Source organism: Emydura macquarii, unplaced genomic scaffold (assembly GCF_026122565.2).
Source record: "Emydura macquarii macquarii isolate MOO-44397 ecotype Brisbane River unplaced genomic scaffold, CSIRO-AGI_Emac_v2 contig_1348, whole genome shotgun sequence".
Taxonomy (NCBI): domain Eukaryota; kingdom Metazoa; phylum Chordata; order Testudines; family Chelidae; genus Emydura; species Emydura macquarii.
Genome location: NW_027131485.1, coordinates 7,446,802 through 7,461,296, shown reverse-complemented (window position 1 = coordinate 7,461,296; position 14,495 = coordinate 7,446,802). Strand labels below are relative to the sequence as shown.

At 42.7% G+C, this 14,495-nt stretch overlaps 1 long non-coding RNA gene and 1 pseudogene across 1 annotated transcript in view; both read right to left on the bottom strand.

Moving 5' to 3' along the window:
• Window positions 1–1,242: 1,242 nt before the first annotated feature.
• The window catches only part of LOC137155299 (uncharacterized), a 31,592-nt gene continuing 18,339 nt past the window's right edge, over window positions 1,243–14,495 (bottom strand). The window contains exon 2 of the long non-coding RNA XR_010920403.1: window positions 1,243–1,797. This is a non-coding gene — a long non-coding RNA (uncharacterized lncRNA). The remainder of the gene's footprint in view (window positions 1,798–14,495) is intronic.
• On the bottom strand, window positions 7,378–8,768 carry LOC137155251 (histone chaperone ASF1B pseudogene; annotated as a pseudogene).

Here is a 14,495-nt window from a genome sequence, read left to right as displayed (position 1 = left end):
GGACTTAACTATCTTGAGTAATTTAGTACCATCTGCAAGTTTTACCATTTCACTATTTAATCCTCATTTCAGATCACTCATGAATATGTCAAGCAGCACAGGTCCTAGTACAGATCCTGAAAGAGCCTGCTATTTACCACTTTCCATTGTGAAAAGTGACCATTTATTCCAGCCCTTCGTTTCCAATCTTTTAATCAGTTGCTGATCCATGAAAAAAAAACCAACTTCCATCTTATCCCATGACTGCCCACTTTGCTTATGAGCCTTTGGTGTGGGACCTTGTCAAAGGCTTTCTGAAAGGCCAAATATACTATATCCACTGGTCACCCATGTCCACATGCTTCTTAACCCGCTCAAAGAATTCTAATTGATTGGTGAAGCATGATTTCTCTTTACAAAACACAAGTTGGCTCTTTCCCAACGTGTCGTGTTCATCTATGTGTTTGCTAATTCTGTTTTTAATAGTTTCAGCCAATTGCCTGGCACTGAAGTTGGACCTACTGGCCTGTAATTGCCAGGATTGCCCCTGAAGCTTTGAAAAAAAAATCTAGCATTACATTAGCTGTCCTCCAGTCAGCTGGTACAGAGGCTGATCTAAGCAGTAGGTTACATACCAGTCAATAGTTCTGTAATGTCACATATTAATTCCTTCAGAACTCTTGGATAAATACTATCTGGTGCTGGTGATTTAATACTATTTATTCAAATGCCTCTTCTATTGATACCACAGTCTGGAATAGTTCCTCACTTTTGTCACCTAAAAAAAATGACTCAGGTGTGGGAATCTCCCTCACATTCCCGGCAGTAAGATCAATGCAAAGAATTAATTTAGCTTTTCAACAATGGCCTGGTCTTCCTGGAGTGCTCCTTTAGCACCTTGATCATCCAGTAGCCCCCGCTAAGTGTTTGGCAATTTAGCCCTGAAGGAAACCTCCGATTTCCTATGTGTTTTTCTTTCCACCAAATGTGTAAATATTTTCCTTTTGGTGAGGATACGTAGCATGTATGCTAAAGTCTAAAATAAATAGTTATGTTGATAAGTAAACAGGCCAGTATAAAGGAAACATGTAGTTATTCAACATTAGCATCACAAAACCCACAATTAAACAGATTCCTTTACAACTGAAGACAAGTTCCAGACTGTAGGCTGAAAATATATTTCAAACAAATATTCAGCAGTCAGTACCATCTGTTCCCTCTTTGTGTGAAGCATTTTTATTTGCTGTAAGCAATGAGCCTAAACAGGTTTTAAAAGGTTTATTATTAAATTAATAAATTTGGAAAAGTTGCAAAACAATTCACAGCATGGATTTACTTAGCACTTCAAGTCAATATTTTGAAACTGCTAGGTTCCTAATCCAGATTTAGGCTCCTAGATTAGAGTGACCTGATTTTCAGAGGAGCGGAGCACCAACAACTCCACAATAGCAATTAGGAGAGGAAGTGAAGAAGAAGTTTTTCAGTTTAATCTTCAGGAGGAAGAGAGTGGTGTGCTGGCAGAATTAGTCAAGCTGAAACTGGCCAGGAGCCTCAGGATAATGATCATGTTCACGTTAAGAGTGCCATGGGATAGTTTAAGAAGAAGGAGTGGTTAAAACCTCCGCTTTATGTCTCAGTTGAAACATGACATCTGCAGCTGCACAGCGCCCCAATGGAGGAACTGGTTTCCATACTGACTCAGAGATAAAAGCGATCCTTACTGAAACGTCAGCACTACTTCCAGCAGCCTCCAACTTCTCCTCGGAGGTCAGCCATCCAGACACTGTCCAACCTCACTTCACTTCTCCTGTTTCCTGCCTGCAAAACACAACAGCAGTTTGGTTTTCTGAGGGCTGTAACGTTTTGGTTCAATTCTGGTTGTTGGGCTTATTGTGGAGCTGGCTGGGAGGTGGTTAGTAGCCTGTGAGGTACAGGAGGTCAGACTAGATGATCTGGTCTTTCCTTCTGGCCTTAAACTCTGACTCTATGACTTCTACGAGCTGACAAGATGGACACTCCAGCTGGCACAGCTGTAGTCTCACTGACAATGGAATAAAGTTGAGTAGAGAGATATGGCACATGCATTCCCCTAAACCCGTTATTTGTACATATTGCTAATGCAGATAATACCATTAGTGTTGAAAGAATGGAATTTAAATATGAAAAAGTTCCTAAACCCAAGACTGTGAGGTCTCATTTAACTTATGTCAAGAGACTATATCATTGTTAAACACATTCAGCAACAGTTCTGTACAAGCATAGCAACCTCCAGTCAATGTATTCGCCCTGGTTCTTATCACTGAAGCTCTCTTTTTGACAAGAATGATGTATGAAATACTTACACCTTATCTTCACTATAAAGAAAACTCTTTTCCCTTGATTTTTACTTTACTCATAGTAGGTATGAAAGTTCTACTAAAAATACTGTAACATCTGCTTCCCCACTCCTAGGCATTGCCATGGTTTAGAACATTTAGTTACCGTAAACTGGTGGAATGAAAACTACTGTGCTACAATTTATCAACAGCGGGTCTGAGATGTATTGTAGAGATAAGAGAAGGAGATATGGTGGGGGCATCACTGTACATCCTATACACAAAGGCAACATTCAGCCATCTGTTTTTGTTCTAGTGAGGTCAGACAGTAAGAGGACCAAAGCTATGAGGATAACTTTTAAGCAGATACAAAGAGTCAAGGTTTTTGTACACATGCAAGCTACAAATTCGCTCAGCTGGGATTTTCAAAAAAAACTCATTAAATGTCACTGGGATTGGGCACCTAACATTTTTAGGCCCTCTTGAAAACCCCAACCTTCAGGCACTGATATTAAGGCCTTACAGAAACCGAGTTAGCTATTGTAGATAGGAAACGCTAGTTGAAACTACAGGTTGAAAACAGGGAAATAATTCTCATGAAGAAATTTAGCCAGGAGTCAACTGGCAGCAGGATCAAGGCAACAGCAGCTATACAATGGTGTGGGTCTTTGATGGACTCACCTTGGAAAACCTGGTCCTTCTTGAGATGCCTAAATGAGAGCTGAGCTCTTTTGAAAATCTGATCCTAAATGTGAAATCCAAGCTCTTAGAAATCTGTCCCATCTCACAGTAGATTATACATAACTCTACTTCTTTAATTTGCTGCAACAAAAGCAAAGACAACTCTCCAGCCTTGCACTGTGTTAAGTTCTTAATAGAACATATAAAGAAGAAAGGAAGGTTCTCCAGATGCCTGCCTATAGTAAATGCAGGAAACTGATCTAATGAGCGTATTTCTAATAGATAATCCCTCCTCTCTGCTGCACAAAACAGCAAGCCTCCCCAACTCCACCATGCCTCCACTGCCCTGACCAATAGAAACCCTTCATAACCCAAAGTTTGATGACATATTCCAGCCTGTTCACCTTAGTAGGGATATTATTATTAAAGCCATAAAATGGGGATAATGACACTGACCTTTGTGAATCTTTGTAATTCACAGCTTTGAAATCTACTGATAAGAGCTCATTATTATTACTACTTCTACACATGTAGCAAATGGCAGCTTTGCCATGTAGGGACTGCAGGACTGGTCATTTAAATTGTAACAGATTCGACCAGATATAGCCTAGATATTACCCCCAGGGGTCCTTATGAACTAGATAGCACTTTTAGAAGTACAGGGAAATGCATAGTTCCATCACCAGAGGAGTGTCAGGTAGAACAGAGTAGAAATTTTTTTACTAAAACTTTTTTCAGTGAAAAATGCAGATTTGGGTTGATTGAAACATTTGCAAATTCTTATTGAATTTGCCAAATTGTTTCAGATGAATAAACCAAAAAAAATCCTGAAAAATTGAAACATTTCATGGATATTTTCAATTCAGAACAAACTTTTCATTTAAAAAATTTACTTTGATTTTATCTATTTTTTTTTAATTTTAAACCCCCTTAAAAAAAACCACCCCAAATTGAAACAAAATACTTCATTTGACCCAAAAGAATTCTTTATTTTTAGGATCTGCTAGCAAATCCTCAAAATCAGGTATTTTCACAGTTCAAGTACCAGGAAGGCACTGTTTGTCAGCAACTGACACATCCAGGGTACCAGGACAGTAACAACCAGCAAATTATGAGTTTGCAAATGATACCTCACAAGGCATACCTCGTATAAAATTTACCACCATAGGGGACACGGATATATTCTGTCACGGCGACAACCCTGCAAACTCCCCTTTTTCTATTGGGGAATGGGTATGTTGAGTCAATCTTTTACAGATCCTGCAGTTGTGGTGAGGTCGGAGGCGCGTGGGAGACATCTATATACCCCTGCACAGCCGCATAGGCTTATGACATGGTCTGCCCCCAAATCTGCAGCTTTAACAGAACACAAATACTTGGACTTGAGTGCTACATTTAAACACCAATATCTATGCATTTACACTGAGGGCATTAACTGAAGGCAGCACACTGGCGTGGTAGCAATAAACGGCTGAAAATGTTTAATGCAGCTGGCTGGGCCATGACAGCTATTTATTTACTGTAGTCATTCCCTAAATCTGCATTCCATCTGCCATCTGCATAAATAATTAACAGAGCTATAAATATGGCAGGATTACCAATTTCACTCAATTTTTCTTGACTATGAAATTCTGCAGTGAGACATTTGCCTGGCTGGGCCCCCCAGATAGACTTGAACTAAGGGGAAAAAGGGGCTTTATTTTTGTATCAGACTCTGGGGCTGACAAAAAGCAGTTACTACTCAGCTACTGCTTCAGAAAGAATTCTCTGAAATGTTCGTTCTCTCTTTTTATTTTTTTAAATTTAGTGGTAGGGAGAGTTTCTGTTGAACTACAGTATCTGAACTTGCTCCAGTTACAGGTCACTGACTTTCAGACAGAAATTTCAGATACTTACAGTAGATTTTCAGCAAAAAGAGAATCTATTTTGACAATTTCTCTTCAACAAGGATGATAGTAAAAGTCATTTGCTATTATCCTTTCACTAAGAATCCCATTCACTTAGACCTCCACCATGTGAATGTATGTCACAATGACATGAGCTGGGCATCACCGCCCTCTACTGGAGAGAGTCAGAACTGCTTAGATGTGTGTCAAAGGCCTTATGTGGATGATAAAAGCTAAGAGAGACAGATTCAACAGCACCGTTAAGAAAAAAAATAAAAATAAAAAATGCCAGTTTGGATCAGTGTTTTAGCAGAAAGGTGAACCCAGAATATAACATTTTGTCATCTTAAAAAAACTGATGGGCAATATAATGAATAAGTTTTCAACATATATTTTGTATTTATTTATTATTCGTTTTATATGGTAGCATCGGAAGACCAAATTTGAGAGTGACGTCCCATTGTGCTAAGCATTGTATTAACACATAAAAGGAAAACACTGCTGCCCCACAGAGTTTATAATCTAATTTGACAAGACAGACAAGGAATGGGAGAAAAGTAGTATCTCCATTTTATAGACAGGGAACAGAGGCATGACTTCCTAGTGGCTGACAGCAGATCTGCAGCAGAGCCAGGAATCCATATTTCCTGAGTGCCAGTTCAGCACCTTACCCATAAGGCTACCTTTCCTGTAATCAACAGTGTATTATTGCCGGAGTATTTGCTTTATTGTTTCATTTTTCTTTTTTTATTAATACAGGCTCAAGCACAGGAGAAAATCTATTCCCCCTCTCAAATTAATGCCATTCAAAAACAGTTTGGCCAGGTATTTCAATAGAGATCTATCTGTATTGTACTGAACTGAGGGGAGAAAAAAAAAATCAGCAGAATTACAGAATTTAAAGTTCTCTAATCTCATCCGAAATGCATTCTAGCAAACAGTTACACGCAACATTTATCACATAGATGGCACAAGAGGGCCATGTGAACTCATAAGCCTTTGCCATTGAAGTGGCCTGGAAGGTCACAGAGCAATATGATTTTGGCTGTGAAATCATTCCAAGAGTTTTATTCCTACATTGACTTCAGACACTTCCAATAGTTAAAGAAAAAAAAAAAAAGGTGTCTGCAAATAACATTCATACAACATCAGAGAGGGAAACGGACAAGGTCATAACAGGGCATTTTGGAAAAGAACTGAGAACCAGAGATTCCCCTAAATAATCTATGGGGGAGCTTTCCTCCAGGGAGTTGGTGGAGAGCTCAAAGATCCTGGCTGGGCTCGTAACTGGCCCTTTACTCCAGAGAGAGCTATGCTGAATGGTATCTCCAGCCCAGAGCCGGGTAATGGGAGGAAAGTATGCTCCATTCAGGATTGTGCTGCAGTTATTGCCCTAGCTGCAATGGGTCGTTCTAGTAGAACAGACATGGGGTTCCTAGCACGACACAGCAGAGCAGTAAGCATTGTCAGAGGCTCTTGATGGCAAAGGAAACCAGTCGATCCAGTAGGAGGGGTCTGAATGCTCCCTAGTACAGATCAGGCTGCCCTTTGCCTCACGGTGCTGTGTGCACTGCCACCCCCACCCCCAAGGTCACAGGGACTGTACATTGGTGCCCCTTCGCCTTGGGAAGGGCTGTGGTACAAGAAGGGCCGAGAGACACAGTGGAGCGAGTTGCTGCCCAGAGGAGCTGGGAGGATCATGACCACAGCAAGACATGGGCCAAGCCTAGGACGGTATGTTGCCAGATGCCACCCCTGAGGAATGCAATTCTTCAGCAAGAGGGCGCTGCTGGAAGTTACTGGAATGCTCACAGTGGGCGGTGTGGGGCTGCAGAGAAGAGTAAACCATGACTGCCCAGCTAAACACAGGGAAAGGGGGGCTCACGGGGAGTCTGCCTCAATTGCAGCTCATGATACCAGGGGGGGTGTGCGTCAGGGCTGCAGTGGCTCCAAAGGAGCAAAGCTGGGTCTGTGCAGGGGTGGGGATGGCTCCCCAAGACAAGCCACAGAGCTGGCTCATGTTCCTGGGGGTTTGAGAGACTCACGTGTACTCAAGGGGGCTGGGGATGGAGTTTTTGGGGGCTCCCTGAGTTGGTGGCCTGATGGAGGGTGGGAAGGACTAAATGTTTATTAGGGTTATTTCTACTGAGCCACCAGCGATTGGTGCAGAGACGGGAAGGGGAGATCAAGCTGAGGCGGGTGCGGGAGATGGGGTGAAGAGAGGAGTCCAGCAGCCCTATAGCTCCAATTCCCTCCAACCTATCTGCAAAGCAAGTGCCCCCAGTCTCATGACAAATCATTCCCTCTAACTCCCCACTCAGCTAGGGGAAAAGGTCGCAGCCAGACACCTCATCAACCCCGCTTTTGTTACCCCACTGGAATACATCCAGGTTTCCCCATTGACCACTGTAGCTGGTATGTGGACACAGCCGCCTTTAAGCCAGTCAGGTCCCCATCCCCATGCAGTGGCTGTGTCCTTGAGCTCCCCTGTCTGGGTCTGGGCACTCCCCAGACCATCACATGCAATCTGTGGAGTTCTCAGGCAGGATACGGGGAGCAGCGTCCAGCCCCTTGTCAAGGGTGCAACTGGCAGGGAGCCTGCCTTTGGGCTCGGACGTCCTCTATCTAGTCGGCAGGGCTATCCCAATTGACATGGAAGCAGATGACATTGGAGTTGGAGGCCAGACTGTTCCTCTGCAGCTGGGAGAAGTCTGGCTTGTGGGGCGGGTTCTCCCACAGCTCCCGGTCCAAGTACTCACTGTTGATGTGGTAGCCCATGCGGGTGAGCTCCTAGCCCAGGTTGGTGGCAGGGATGAGCACCACCATCACCCCACACTGCATCGCTCTTGGGGAGGTGGTTTGGGCGGGGGCTTCAGCCTCAAAAACAAACATGCGCCTCCCAGCTGGGCCAGGCCCCACCAGGACCAAGCCAAGCATCCAGTCATACTTCTCACTCTCCACGGAGGCCATGTAGATGATCTTCCACTCCCATTCATCTGGCAGCTCCTCCCTGCACTCAAAACTGCATCTGGAAGTGGAGCAGGCAGCCAAATGGGCTAGGGTTCTCCAGCACCGACACCTCAGCACCAACACACAGGACACGTCGTTGCCTCTGGGACCCAAACGCGCCGCCCAGGCCCCATGCCGGCTGTGAAATCAGCTACATGCTCGCTGCATATTTCTTCGTCCGATGTGTTCTTTTTTCATTACCACTATTTTTGCTTAATTTACCCACATCCTAACAGCATTTACACTGATAGGACAGTTCCCTATTGTGCCACTTTTTAAGAAATTAAATTTCAGTGCGTAATTTGAAATCCAGAATGCAGTACACTATTTAGAAAAGAGCAAGGGGTAGGACTAAATAGACATAACGCTCGAAACAGCATTCAAATGAAGTGTAAAAAAATAATTCTACAATATAAAGCCAATTTTACATCTGGACAAAGGTCTCATCCAGCTTGAATTAATTGCTAGTGTTTTGATTGCCTTAATTACTAAAGCTTTGTTTTTTTTCCTATAATGTTTTTTTCCCAGAATGACTAATTTCTGTGTCATGCAGTTAACCATTTTCTACAGCCCTTATGCCTTTTTGGATCTATCACCTTCACGTCATATAACATGACTTAACACTCCCCACAACTGGCTTAAGTGTTAATGGATACTAGTTCTTTGGCATGTTTCTTTCCATTCTCTGCTGCTGAAAGAAATGCTCCTACATAGCAATAAGATCACATTCCCATATTAATGACCTGCTGCACAGCACTGAATTTTCTTACTTTATCATCAACAAAATCAGCGTATTCAGCATTCTACTTGGTTGCTTTTCCAGTCATGATTTTCTACTGCAAAATAACTTGCATTCCCCTTTTACCTCAGTCTCCACCGTTTGTACTGTATATATCATCCTGTCACCTCAGTTGGTTTTTTTTACCCTGGGTTTTGAGCTGGCAATCTGAAAGGCGTTTTCCAGGATGGTGTAAGATATCAGTACCTGCCATTACTCTAGAGTAATGCTGTTTGTTTTTGTCATCCAACTTTTTATGAGGGAGCATTTGGTATGCAACAGTGCACTGGCTGTCAAGGAGATGTTGACCTGGGACAAATCTCCAATCTGTACTTTGGTTTTCGAACCATAAACACAGCATGCTGGGAATGGAATCTAATATTGTCCTCCAAACAAGCATCTCTATTCTCACTGGCAGATGCAGTCCGATTCACCCGACTGCATTTGTTAATAATATGGAGGTAAGGTGTACTTTATCAAAGGATGTGACTCATTGTTCTCATCCAGGAAAATAAAAATAAAAAAATTTAAAAAATTAACTGCTGCCCAGAGAATTTGCATTTTAAATATTCATAGTGGATTTCAATTCCTAAAATCACATTACATTTGTATTCTTTAGAAATCACTATTAACTGCCAATGCCAATTTTGGGAGAATAAAAAAGGGAAACACAGAAAGATTAAATTTCTACAGACCCATTTAGAGATTTTCAATAGAGAATGAACATAGCTGATAATTTTCAGGGGCCTGCTTGGAAATGCACAAGCTAACTAAAAAAAACCCTGCCTTGTCATTTGAATAGCATTACCCCACACATCATCCTAATTGCTGGGACTTCAAAATTTAGCCATGGAATTCTGTAGATCGACAAAGCAACAAATCACAAGGTCCAGTCACAGACAGATGGGTTGTCTCATCTAGTCACTGGCTTCTGAGGTTACCTGGTACAGGACACATCCGCTCCAGCCACTGCATAGGCCAGTGCCTCAATGGCACAAACTTCCTTTTTCCAACAACCGGTTCCCACAGCATGGTGAACATTGCACCTTTGATATAGGTTTATACTATAAACAGATCAGCAGAGGAGGAGCCAAAACTCGTGTTCTATTCCCAGCTCCACCTGTGTCTTACATGACCTTGGATGAATCACTTAACTTTCTGTGCTTTAGCTGACCCTTCAGGAGAACGGGTAAGAACTACTGAGAGGCTAAATTAAGGTCTAAAGTGCTTTGGGTTCCAGGAATAAGAAGTGCGAAGTATTGTCCTTATTACTCCTATTCCTCCATAATTTTAGAAAAATGGTACAATTAATAATGAAACACTGGTGCCTCATTTAAGCCTCATTGGCAAGTTACAGTACCATGCATATCCATAGCGCCAAGTACGTAAATCATGCAAATAAACAAATCTTGCCTGCTCTCACATGCTCTGCTGTCATAGTGCATCTAAAATAAATTAATAATTTTCCTTTCTTTTCAAGATTACTGGCCTTGCAAATCTATGCCCTTTTTCAGTCCAGTTTTGGGTTGCCGGGAGTTTTGACTGCTGCATCAAGCTCTGTGACCTCCATCCTTTGAACACTTATGCACGTGAGGAATCTCTGAGTCAATGGGACTACGGACATGTGTAAAATTAAGCATGTGTGATTGAGCTAGACCTACATACATTCTGTGTGTGAGTTTCACTATCCTCAAAAGGAGTTAAACCCAAAATGATTCATAGACTCATAGCTTAAGTTCAGAAGGCAAACCATTAGATCCTCCAGTCCCGTGTTTCTCAACCTTTTTCAGGCTTGCTGCCTTCCTAAACTGTGTCAGGGAGATCTCACAGACTGGGCGTTGAGAAACACTGCTTTATTTCACAGGCCAAGAAATTTCACCCAGTTACCCCTGAATTGTTGGGCTCAAGCATAACCTGTGTTTCATAGAATCATAGAGTTGGAAGGGATCTCAGGAGGTCATCTAGTCCAACCCCCTGCTCAAAGCAGGACTAACTTCAGCTATATCATCCCAGCCAGGGCTTTGTCAAGCCTCAGCTTAAAAACCTCTAAAAATGGAGATTCCACCACCTCTCTAGGTAACCCATTCCAGTGCTTCACCACCCTCCTAGTGAAAAACCTTTTCCTAATGTCCAACCTAGACCTCCCGCCCTGCAACTTGAGACCGTTGCTCCTTGTTCTGTCATCTGCCACCACCGAGAACAGCCTAGCCCCATCCCCCCTGGAACCCTCTTTCAGGTAGTTAAAGGCCACTATCAAATCCCCCCTCATTCTTCTCTTTTGCAGACTAAACAAGCCCAGTTCCCTCAGCCTCTCTTCATAAGTCCTGTGCTCCAGCCCCCTAATCATTTTTGTTGCCCTCCGCTGGACTCTCTCCAACTTGTCCACATCCTTTTTGTAGTGGGGGGCCCAAAACTGGACACAATATTCTAAATGCGGCCTCACCAATGCTGAATAGAGGAGAATAATCACTTCCCGTGACCTGCTGGCAATGCCCCTCCTAATGCAGCCCAATATGCTTCTTGACAACCAGGGCACACTGCTGACTCATATCCAGCTTTTTATCCACGGTTACCCCCAGGTCCTTTTCTGCAGAGCTGCTGCCTAGCTCGTCGGTCCCCAGCCTATAGCTGTGCATGGGATTCTTCCTTCCTAAGTTTGGCCAAAGCTTATCTTCAAATCACCTCTCAATCTTCTTTTCAATGAACTAAACAAATTGAGCTCTAAGGCTCTTTCTGAAAGGCATTTCCTCCAGTCCTCATATCATTTTTGGATTGTTTCTGTGCCCTCTCTAATTTTTCAACATGGCAACTCATGTTCTTTAGTGCATTTATCCTCCCAACACCTTATGGCATAGGAGGTACCATTAGCTCCTTTGTCTAGATAGGAAACTGACACAGAAAGACTAAGCGACTTGCCGACAATCACAGAGGAAGCTTGCGGTTCAGCAGGGAATTGAACCTAGATCTCTTGACTCCACGGAGAGTACCTGAACCACTGGACCAATGTTCCCCAGCCATTTTCATCCTTGTTCTGGGAATTTCTATTTCTGACATTTCTATTCTCAACTAAACAACTGTATTGATTTGCTTGCTATCGAAAGCTTGACACAGAGCAGTGTAGCCTCTTCAGCCTGACCGATTACCCAATATTCGGGGCCTTCTTTAGGAAGATAAATTGATTAGAGTCAGGTATCTCTTTGGTTTATTTATAAAGAAGGTGCACAAAGTCTTGTTTCCCTGATCACAGTAGATAGTTTCCTTGTTCACAGTTTCCAAGCTTGTCTCTCTAGTCATTCCTGTGTCCCACACAGCTCTTTCTCTGCCGCCTCTCAAGGCTACACTCAGCTGCTTCTCTGCCTTTCTGCTCTGACACACATCTTCAACCACTCAGTGCCTTTGTGTTGGCAATCAGTTCCTGGGAAAGCCTCAGGCTGCATGGCTTAGCTACACTGGGTGGTGGCTTCAATTGTCTCTAGCTCCCTTATGGAGGAATATAGCTGAATTGCTTCTTTCATTTAGCCTGAATGAAGGCTAGCTAATATGCCCATCCACTTTAATGCGGTCTGTAATTGCTTAGGAGATCAAAGATACGCTTGACAGCAGCCATTAGCCCCTTCCAGCACAACAGGTTACCTTTTCTACTCGCTCTTCCTTTTACGTTTGAGCACTTGGTGCCAACTACTCCTCTCCCAGGGGTTGCTTCTCCCCATCCTGGGCATGAGGGCAGACAGAAGTGGAGAGTGGATGGCTGGCTCCACCTCCTTAATATCCCCCACAGCTGAGCTGGTGCAGGAGGGGAAGTAATCTACTACTGTAGACTAGGCAGGCCTATGGGAGTATATTATCTCTTAAATTAGAGGGAAATGCCTCAGAATATTTAATCCAGAGTACTTTTCAGCATTCTGAGAAAAGTATCTGCCTTTTATCCATCTTGCTATGCAGTAGTTTAATTAATTAGAACCTGATACTGTGGAATATAAACATTACCAGATAATAATTCCATCGAACAGGGAAGAGTAACATTTGAGTAAATGAAGCATAAATATAGTTCACCTCAAGCAAGAGATAAACTATTAATAAAGTGTAGTAGAATTCTCTAATTTGCTAGATTATGCATGAGAGAAAATTACATTATTCAGAAAAGCTCAATTTCCTGATTTAAAAACAATCTGACAGAAATGTGGCAGTGGGGCCTTGGTTTGTATTCCTTCAACAGGTTCATTATTTGTTCATGTATTGGTTTAAAGGGGATTTCATGGGGCACGTTGGTATGGCATGCATTAGGAGAGGTCAGGATCATTGCTCGTTGCCTTCTGGTGCACAGGACTTACCTTCACTTATCAGGTTCCCTTCTCCATCAAGCCTCACTTTACTAAGAATACAAACCGTAAACCCTTATGCTCAATAAGATTTCAACAGGTCACCCTCAGTGCCCACTGACCTCACACCTTACAAAATTAAGCGCTAAGGGCCATATTGTACCAGTGATTTTGAAGCAGGACTCTTTGTTATCCTTAGTGAGGAGTTCTGTTTGCAGACACATTTATCAAAATACAGACAAGAAAATAGTTCATCTCGATGCCTTGGTAGCTCAAAGCTTTAAAAAGGACATTGCTAAAATAAAAAGACATTCATATCCTGAGTGAATGCCTCATCTGTGTTACTAACACCACCATAGACTATTAAAAACTAGAAGAACCTCCAAACTTTCTACTTTTTGCGCTATTTGTTTGAATTCACACTGTTTAGACAATGAGGTCACTCACTTTCATTTCCTGCTGCTCACACACTACCATGAGGCTGTGTTGGGTGTTCACTGGAAGGGAATGTTTACAACTAAAGAAACCCTGTTTTGGCTGTATTTATTTATCTATTTTAAATCATGGCAACATGATGCCGCACCAGATTGTAATGGCATGCTTGAGCACTGAACTCTATTCTATTCAGCTTCTTGTACCATCCCCATCACCAGGGTATCTGACTCACCCAGACAGACCTGCAAGGACTTACTCTGGTGCAGCTTTATTCGTTTCTGTCCCTTAGCATGCTGTAAACTCCAATCCTAACAAGATACAGGAGACAGCAGAACTTCCTGGCATCATTTGGAGAGTTGCACTTCTCAAAGAAAATCAATCCACTACAAGGGCCAAGTCTCACTCAGCTTACTCCTACAAGTAGTCCTGCTGGAGGGGCTTTACAGAGGCAGTGTGATCCAGTGGCTAGGGCATGGGGTAAGGAGCCAGGAGACCTGGGGCTTACTTCGGACTCTCCCACCAACATGTTCTGTGACCTTGGTCAAGTCACTTCATCTCTCTGTGCCTCTATTTCCTTCCCCACCCTTTATCTTGTCTATTTAAATACGTACAATGCCTAGAACTGTGGGACTCCAATTTCACTTGGAGTCCCTTGGCTCCTAAATATTCCCAGCAGCACTAGGCACAAAAAATGCTGCTATTCATTCAAAACTTTATTTTCCAAGTGCAGCAAAATGCAGTTTAGACATGGTAGGCCGCACTTCTTACAGTGTGATTTACTATCACTGGTTTATTAATTTGTTGGGGGTTTTTTGTTTGTTTTGTTTTAAACAAACACACCAGTCTGATTTAACTCACATCTGCCTAAAGACGGCGCCTTTATTTTCATACGTGGTGACACACAATGCTGAAATTTCATTTCTGGATATACTATGCTCATTCTACTCCCTAGAAGAGAATATATATAGAGAAAGAGGTTTCCTCATAACTTAGTACTTTATGCAACCACCTTCATAACAAGTATTTGGTTGGCTATCAGAATTTGCTAAATAAAGAATGCTTTAGATTGTACGACAGTCTGTAGCCTGTGTCA